The sequence below is a fragment of the Oryzias latipes genome, chromosome 10 (genome assembly GCF_053564925.1).
Source record: "Oryzias latipes strain Hd-rR chromosome 10, Olatipes_Hd-rR_3.1".
NCBI classification, from domain to species: Eukaryota; Metazoa; Chordata; class Actinopteri; order Beloniformes; family Adrianichthyidae; genus Oryzias; species Oryzias latipes.
Genome location: NC_136246.1, coordinates 10,561,216 through 10,569,080, shown reverse-complemented (window position 1 = coordinate 10,569,080; position 7,865 = coordinate 10,561,216). Strand labels below are relative to the sequence as shown.

The 7,865-nt window shown below is 39.1% G+C and overlaps 1 long non-coding RNA gene across 2 annotated transcripts; it reads left to right on the top strand.

Moving 5' to 3' along the window:
* Nucleotides 1-432: 432 nt before the first annotated feature.
* On the top strand, nt 433-6,945 carry LOC144994721 (uncharacterized). 2 transcript variants are annotated; one of them, XR_013658327.1, is made up of 7 exons: nt 433-2,024; nt 3,056-3,140; nt 3,303-3,449; nt 3,660-3,691; nt 3,851-3,984; nt 5,664-5,789; nt 6,082-6,945. It is a non-coding gene; the product is annotated as an uncharacterized LOC144994721 (long non-coding RNA). The 2 variants fall into 2 exon arrangements; XR_013658326.1 differs by lacking the exon at nt 3,660-3,691 and having other exon boundaries at nt 470-2,024; nt 6,082-6,944.
* The last annotated feature ends 920 nt before the right edge of the window (nt 6,946-7,865 follow it).

The window sequence follows — 7,865 nt, the reverse complement described above, 5'->3', positions numbered from 1 at the left end:
GTTTTCAACCACCTTTTCTTCTTTCTATTTCTGTCAACAGACAAGGCAATAATACGTCGTATTACTGCCTTGTCTGTTGACAGAAATAGAAAGAAGAAAAGGCAGTAATACGTCGTATTCATTTTATTTAAACTAGTGCAATGCCCTACTTTATTAAAAGATCGTGAATAGGATTTGAATCATAACAATAACCAACACAGCATTAAGAATTTCTTAGGATTGTGGTTTTGTTTGACTCTGATTTCTTAGTTCTTGTAATGTTCTGTTTTCAGTCTCACCTGCTTTCATTAGCTAATTATCCCCAGCTGCCTTCATTGAACTTAATGATCCTCTGTTTATTTAAGTGTCTGGTTTTCAGGTCATTTGGGTTTTTTTTTACCCTTTTTTTTCACCATTTTTTCATGAACTTGTCTTTGAATTCAAATTTATCTGGAGTTATGGGTTTTTGCCCAATTTATTAAACTTTTAGACTCACGTCACAATACTTGTTGACTGTATTTTTGGGTCCCAGACCATTGGTTCCTGTCACAACTGTGATTAGACAGTCAAATTAAATTAATATATCATTTGAACCACTGATATAATCTCAACCTGTTTTTGTTTTTAACCCTTTAACAGTGTTACGGTTTTAGTTTCTTTGCTTTTGTGTTTTGATTCCCTTTTGTTTCTGTCATCTGAAAGGTTCCTGTGTTATGTCGTGTTTTCGAGTTTTACTTTCGGTCCCCATCTGCCCTTTTTGTCTCAACATGTGTCTTTTCTGTTCTGTATGTATTTATGTCCTATCTTTCCCTTCCTCCTGTGCTGATCCATAGTTTGATGTAGTCTTATGTTCCAGAGTCTCTGTGTCTTTAAAATGTTTCAAGTTTGCCTGCCTGCTGCAGTGGTATTTTGTTTGGTTTCTGGACTCCTTACTTATTAAACACGTATGTTCCTAGAACTTCTGCTGCTTCCTCCTCCTCCTCTCTGCGCCTGGCTGCTTACCTCAACTGTCCGTCATAACAGTGGCTGGGTGGCTCGGTTGGTAAGGTGACAAGCTACCATGCAGGAATCCAGGGTTCGATTCCCGGAGGGGAATAAGCAATGGTACTGGGGGGCAATTACCATATCAATGGCGAGCAGTTAACATCACCCAGTGGGGGTCCTTACACTGTCAGAAAAAAGGGTACGGTTGGGGTACGTTTGTGAACACTTAGGGTACAAATGGTGAATTTGTACCCTAAGTGAGTCATAATTACACCTTAGGGTACTCATATGTACCATTTAAGGATAAAAAAGGTACAAATATGTTTCCAACCATCAGAGGGCCCATATTTGGACCCTTTATTCCACAAACAAAGGTACAATCACTTGTGTGACAAAAGTAATAATTCAAAGTGTATGAAACGTCACCCAAAATCATTTAATACGTTGTTGGTTATTTGGAAAAGATGCACAAAATAACCAAATATATTTAAGAGACCACACATCTTTTATTACTAGTTCTGAACAGTACACAAGCACATTATATTTTATTGATTGTGCAGAGCATCAAGATAATAACTTTTAAACATGTATTAGTGTGAGCCTGTTTTTTTTTTTTACTTATATGAGAGCTGTTTTACGTTTTGCCTTTAATTTAGAGCAAAAGCACAATGTAGACAAAATTATTTGATGCTTTTAGCCTTATATGGTGTACTTTAACTTGGCCTAAGTTCAATTTAAATTTCTAGTCTTTGAGCTGTTAATTTAAGTTTTTTTTTTTTCTAATCATACATTCTAATAAAAAAAGTAAATTTCTCTGTTACTACGTTACATTAAGTGTACATATTAGTACCTTTTAGCTTTTGTACCTACACAGGAAAAATGAGAGAGTACTTTTTTCGGAGTTACCATCAGTAATTTTTATTTAAGTAGGTGTAAAAACGTAGAGGAAATATGTTGGAGTAAACCAGCGAGACCACGCCCACTCTACTTTCTTAAGTTTCGTTTCTTCCGCCATTTTGTTATCCCGCAGCGGCCGGAGGAAGATAGAGGCTGTGACTGAGGTAAGTCTGCTAATTGCTCAAAAATAAGTTGGAAACTTGTTTTAAGCGGGTTCGGTTATTTTATCTGTAAGGACTAACTTTTTTGTAGAGGAATGCTGCTGTTCCGCCGTGTATGTGCCTGTGAGGAGATTGAAAACTACGAGCGGGAGTTTGCTAACGGTTAGCCTCAGCCGTTTGAAGTTCAGCTAAATGCAGCCATTAAATAAATTAATCTGTTGTTTTTATTGGTGTTGTACCGCGTCCCGTTAAACACATTGAAATATATACATTTTATCACTTGATAATTCTGTCGCCGTTTTACCGATGTACGCTGGCGTTTATGCACCGGTTGTTGTTGCCTACCCCCCCCCCCCCTTTTTTTTTCTTTCTGTCTTTCTTAGTAAGGAAGCCAGCTACTTTTGAAACGACCAGCTCCATAATTCCTGCTGATATTTATCAGGTCCGTCGAATTCAATGCGTTAATCATTTTAATCTGTAATGTGTAGGAGTCCAATAACGTTTTTTTTTTTCAGTATGGCGGTCCTTCCCATTTATATGTCAGCCTGCCTTAGCTGCTGTGCGCGCGCAGCCACCATTTCTCGAATGCAAGACAGTGACAGAGACTGTTTAGGTTGTCATGATCGCTCATTGTTGGTCAAGCGAAGTTTACACTGTGTTGTTGTTTTTGATCATTCTCCTGCAGAGATTATTTTTTTAAATGGAGGTCGGTGACTCCAGGTACTCGTCACGATTTCCCAAACCAAAAACTCATCTAAACCAGGAAAAAAATATTTTTTTAAATGAACTTCCAAGAAATAAATCTGTAGGCCCTTAGAAGCCAGTGCATTGTCGTCAGTGTTTTTTTTAGCAGTTCTGCAAATTCTGCAACATTGCTGTGGCAGCTAGTGTGAACTGTAAATTTCCCATCACTATTTTAAAATTTATTAATTTATTTGGAACAGGGCTTAGATCTGAATAAATGCTGTGTTGGTACCTTTTGGTGTTGTAATGTTTTTTCTTTTTTGTAATATATTATTTTTTTCCCACCAAAGATGCAAGCTGTGCGTGAACATGTCGAATGCCAAAAAAAAAAATGTTTTGAAGTTTAGCTGACCTTCAAATCCTTTTGGGAATGCGGTGAGTGGAAACATCACAATTTCCAGCATTTTTCTTTACAGGAATCAGTCAACTTTGTGGATAAACTGTCAGCTGTGATGCAAACAGATTTTTTTAATTGCTTTTTAATTTAAAGATAATTTCTGTGCTGTTTTTGTAAACATAATTTTGCTGTGTTCACAGCTGCCAAAAAGTTCAACATCCCAACTTTGGACTTGAAAGTGTTTGACTCAAAGACAGAAGTTGATGAGCAGGTTTTTGATCTCCTGTTGAAAAACCCAAACCTTGGTGTGTTGGAAATTTGTCTGGCCGAAGATACAAATCCAGAAGGTGAAGTTTTTCTTTTAAATTGTAATTTATCTATTTTGTTTTAAATGGTTTTGGGTAAATTCCCCTTTGATGCCTGAATTTATTTCCAAGGGAAATGATCTGTGTTTTTGCTTTCAAGTACATGCTAAATTAAGAACATTTTTGAGCTGAAGAGTTTTGATTGTATATTTGCATCAATAGGAGTCTGAGGGTTAATGATTTATTTGACAGGATAGTGTGGGGAACAAAACACGGGCAAATAAGTATGAGTTTTTTATCCTATTGCTGTCTTAGACAAGATAATAAATCTGCTAAACTGTTAAGTCGGTCAGTATTTAAAAATCTTTGTTTTTACTTTTTTTGTTCTTGCTATCATACTAATTTAAATATTACAGTAACTGAAAGCTTTAATACTTTGACAGATCAGCCGAGTTGTCCTGCAAAGAGCTGCAATACTAGTTCAAGTGGAGATACTGAAGTGGACTCAGATGACACAATAATATTACAACACAGTCCTACAACAAGACGAAGAGTTGAAGACACCTCTCTTGCCAAAGTAAGTAAATAATCTTTTCACAAAGTCATTTCAAGCATTCAAAGTCAGGCTGTCTTTCCAATTCAGTTTAGTTGTCAAACAGTGCAGTAAGGCAGATCATCCAAACTAGTTTAAAGTTTTCTAGGGAAACAGAAGATTGCACCGAGTGAGTAAGTCACAACACATTGAATACATTCTGGAATACTGTCCTCATCATACAAACATATAATTCTTCTGTATTTCCTTCAACAAAGCTCTGCATAATTAACAAGATATTGACTATAAGGGCGACAGTGGCTCAGGTGGTCGAGCGGGTCGTCCAATGACCGAAGGGTTGGCGGTTCAATCCCCGCTCCCACCAGCCAAAAAATGTCATTGTGTCCTTGTGCAAGACACTTAACCCTCCTTGCCTCCAGTGTGGCTCCACTGGTGTGTGAACGTGCATGAATGATCCCGGTGATGGTCAGAGGGGCTGTAGGCCCCAACTGGCAGCCACGCCTCTGTCAGTCTGCCCCAGGGCAGCTGTGGCTACAACCATAGCTTACCATCACCAAGTATGAATGAGGAGTGAATGAATAATGGACACACTGTAAGCGCTTTGAGTGTCTTGAAAAGCGCAGATAAATCCAATCCATTATTATTATTATACCTTACAGTCCCTCACAACCCCCAAGCAACAGAATTGGCGTGCAATATTGGAGCTATCCAGCCTTATAGATGTAAGCCAGATGCCAACTCAGACGAGGAGAATGAAGACAAGCGGAGCAGGGAGCTTGTGGCCTGCCAAATGTAGCTTGTACATAACAATTACAAGCTTTCTCAAATTACATCTTTTCATCTGCTCCTGATTCATCCCAATTTGAGAAAATAAATATTCAGAAACAGTTTTATTCTTAAATCTTATAACAATATGTCATCATAAAAGTGCTACATTTAAAAAAAAAACTTTCATTGGAGTGGGTCCCCCATTTTTAACATGTCGCAGTATTTTTCTCATGATGGGCACGTTTAAAACTGCACATCTGAGTATTCACTCAAATTGGGATGAATCAGGAACAGACAAAATAAATGCAGTTTGAGGAAGCTTTCTATTGTGACGCACCACATGAAATGAAGTGGGTCCGAGTCCGTCTGCTCTGCTCTATTCTGATGCGTCCACTTGCAGACAAACGGATCCATTAACATCTTCATCATACTTGTCTGAGCTTGATCTAAACTATGGCCGGAAAGCTTCAATATTGCTCACCATTTTGGTTTCACCACTAATGTTAGTTTTAGGTTGGAAGGACTGTAAGCAAAAGGGAGAGGGCGTAAACAAAGGGATGTTCTGACATCAGCAGAGGGTAACTACTGTGTCAATAGTACAACTCTACAATAGCGTCAATAGTACAACTCTACAATAGCGTCAATAGTACAACTCTACAATAGTGTCAATAGTACAACTCTACAATAGTGTCAATAGTACAACTCTACAATAGTGTCAATAGTACAACTCTACAATAGTGTCAATAGTACAACTCTACAATAGTGTCAATAGTACAACTCTACGCCTACAACTCAGAAGTTAATTTCTGATCAACTCCAAACCACTCTGCACAAACTGTCTTTAAACATCATCTCAAAGTGCTTTAACCCCAGTAATCAGTGCTTGCAGTTGTATTTTTTATTATTAATATGGACTTTTAAATTTGATCCAATAGGTGGTTGCTGTCATTGGTGAGGATGCATCATCCGTTGAAGGTCATGTGAATGTCCTGCATATCCAGTACAGCAAGGTGCGAGAGGATATACTAAAGAAGTACCCTTTCTTGAAGACAACCTCAGGGGTCAGTGACATTTTAAATCAGTTCTCAGTTTAAAATGCATTTTGAATGTCAATATAAGCTGAGGCATCTGCTAAAATGATCACTAACAGCTTTAACTCTATTGTAAAAACATTGTAATTTTCTAAACCCATATATAAATATATAGTCATTCAAGCCAAGTAATATTTATACAATGAGATCACTAAAGGGAAATGGCAATGAAAGAGGCAACAAGAATATTAGAATGTTTTATGTCTTTTGTTTGTTTTGGTTAAAGTGAATGATTAATTTTCTAATTTTTTTCAATTTTCAGTTGTTTGATGTTGACCTATGGAATCCATCACCTGTCAGTCTAAGCCAGAGCTTCAAGGACTGCGTTTACCAGTATTGTGCCAAAGGTGCTTGAGCTTGTTCAAAGAAAAGCTCCATTAGCCAAAGTCTCCAAAGAATCAAGAGAAGAGAAGCTTGCAGAGGATCTACTAGGTATTGACATAAACGTAATCCTTGGTAATCTTTAGTGTGTTTTATAGTTCTTCTTTTTAGAATTCGTATCAATATTATCTTATCACATTTATGCATTTTATTATTTAAATTATGCATTTAAACTTGGTTATAAGTTTACTTTTTTATTATCTATTTTTAGAAAATGTAGAATGCAGTAGAAAGATGTACTTAAAATGAGGTCTAGTGCTTCTTTTGTTTATGTCACAAGTTTTATTTCATGGTTTAAAAATGGTAACTGAAGTGCTATGTGCTGTTTACAATTGATCAAATGTTAAGGTTATAGTTACAATGAATGCAATGTGAACTGAAGGAAAAATATAGATTTTTCATTATTGTAAAATTGCTAATAATTGTAAATATATGCATCCTGTTGTGAAACTGTGGAGCTTAAAACATTCATACTGTGAAATGTCAGAATTGTAATTTTTTTTAATGTTTAATAAATGTGATAAACAGTATACTGGTCTTTTAATGTGCTGTATCTGGTACAAATTTGCCATCAAAGGGTACAAAAGGCTTGTCACTGGGGCAGTACCCTTAAAAGAACAAATTTGTACCTTTTTTAAAGGTACATTATGGTACCATAGCACTATAAGGTACAATTTAGTCCACAGAGGTACATATTTGCCTTTGAAAGGTACATACTGAAAGGGTACAGATACGCACCTATATGAAAGGGTACAACATTTGTAGCCTTGAGGGTACTGCCCCAGTGACAAGCCATTGTACCTCTAAAGGTACAAAATTTGCACATTTTTTCTGACAGTTTAGGCAAGGCCCTTAACACTACTGCCTCCCGAGCGCAGTTCAGCTGCAGCTCACCGCTCCCCCAGGGGATGGGTCAAATGCGGAGAAGAATTTCCCCATTGAGGGATGAATACAGTATAAATTTATTTATTTATTTTATTATGGATCAGTCAGACTTGTACCCAGCAGAGAGTGACATGCTGCGTTCTGCCGGAAGGTAGATGTAGACCGGCCGGACGATTTCCTATACCAAGGAGTGCGTGACATGCGGCTCCTGGAGGCATTTTGCCAGGAGTCAGAGAGGACCAGGACCCAATGGTCTTCTGACTGGGCCCAGTTCCCCGCCTTTGTGTATGATGGGAAAGGGGGCCTCACCAACGTTCCTCTCCTGTTCCTGGGGTGGAGCCGGAAGCTTTCTTCCAGGACCATGACATGTGGCTGTGGGAGGCCTATTGCCGGGAGGAGGAGAAAACCGACACGTCTGACTTGTTCCAGCTCCCCGCCTCCACTTTTAATGGCAGTCGCCTGGCTGTGAGGGGGCCCACCACCATCATTGCCGCCCCCTTCTTGGCGTCCCGCCTCTGCCCCTGGGGTTGTTCTTGACGCACCTCCACTTACCCCTGCTTCCAGGGGGGTGCCGTACACACCCCAGTCCGCTCCAGTCCTGGAGCTGGTCCTGGAAGTACCCCAACCCATCCCTGCTTCCTGGGGGGTGCCAAACACAGCCCATGCTTCCTGGGGAGTACTGGATGCACCCCAACTCGTCCCTGCTACCAGGGGGTGCCAAACGCACCCCAACTCGTTCCGGGCCCCTGGAGAGTGCCGGATGCACCCCAACTCGCCCCT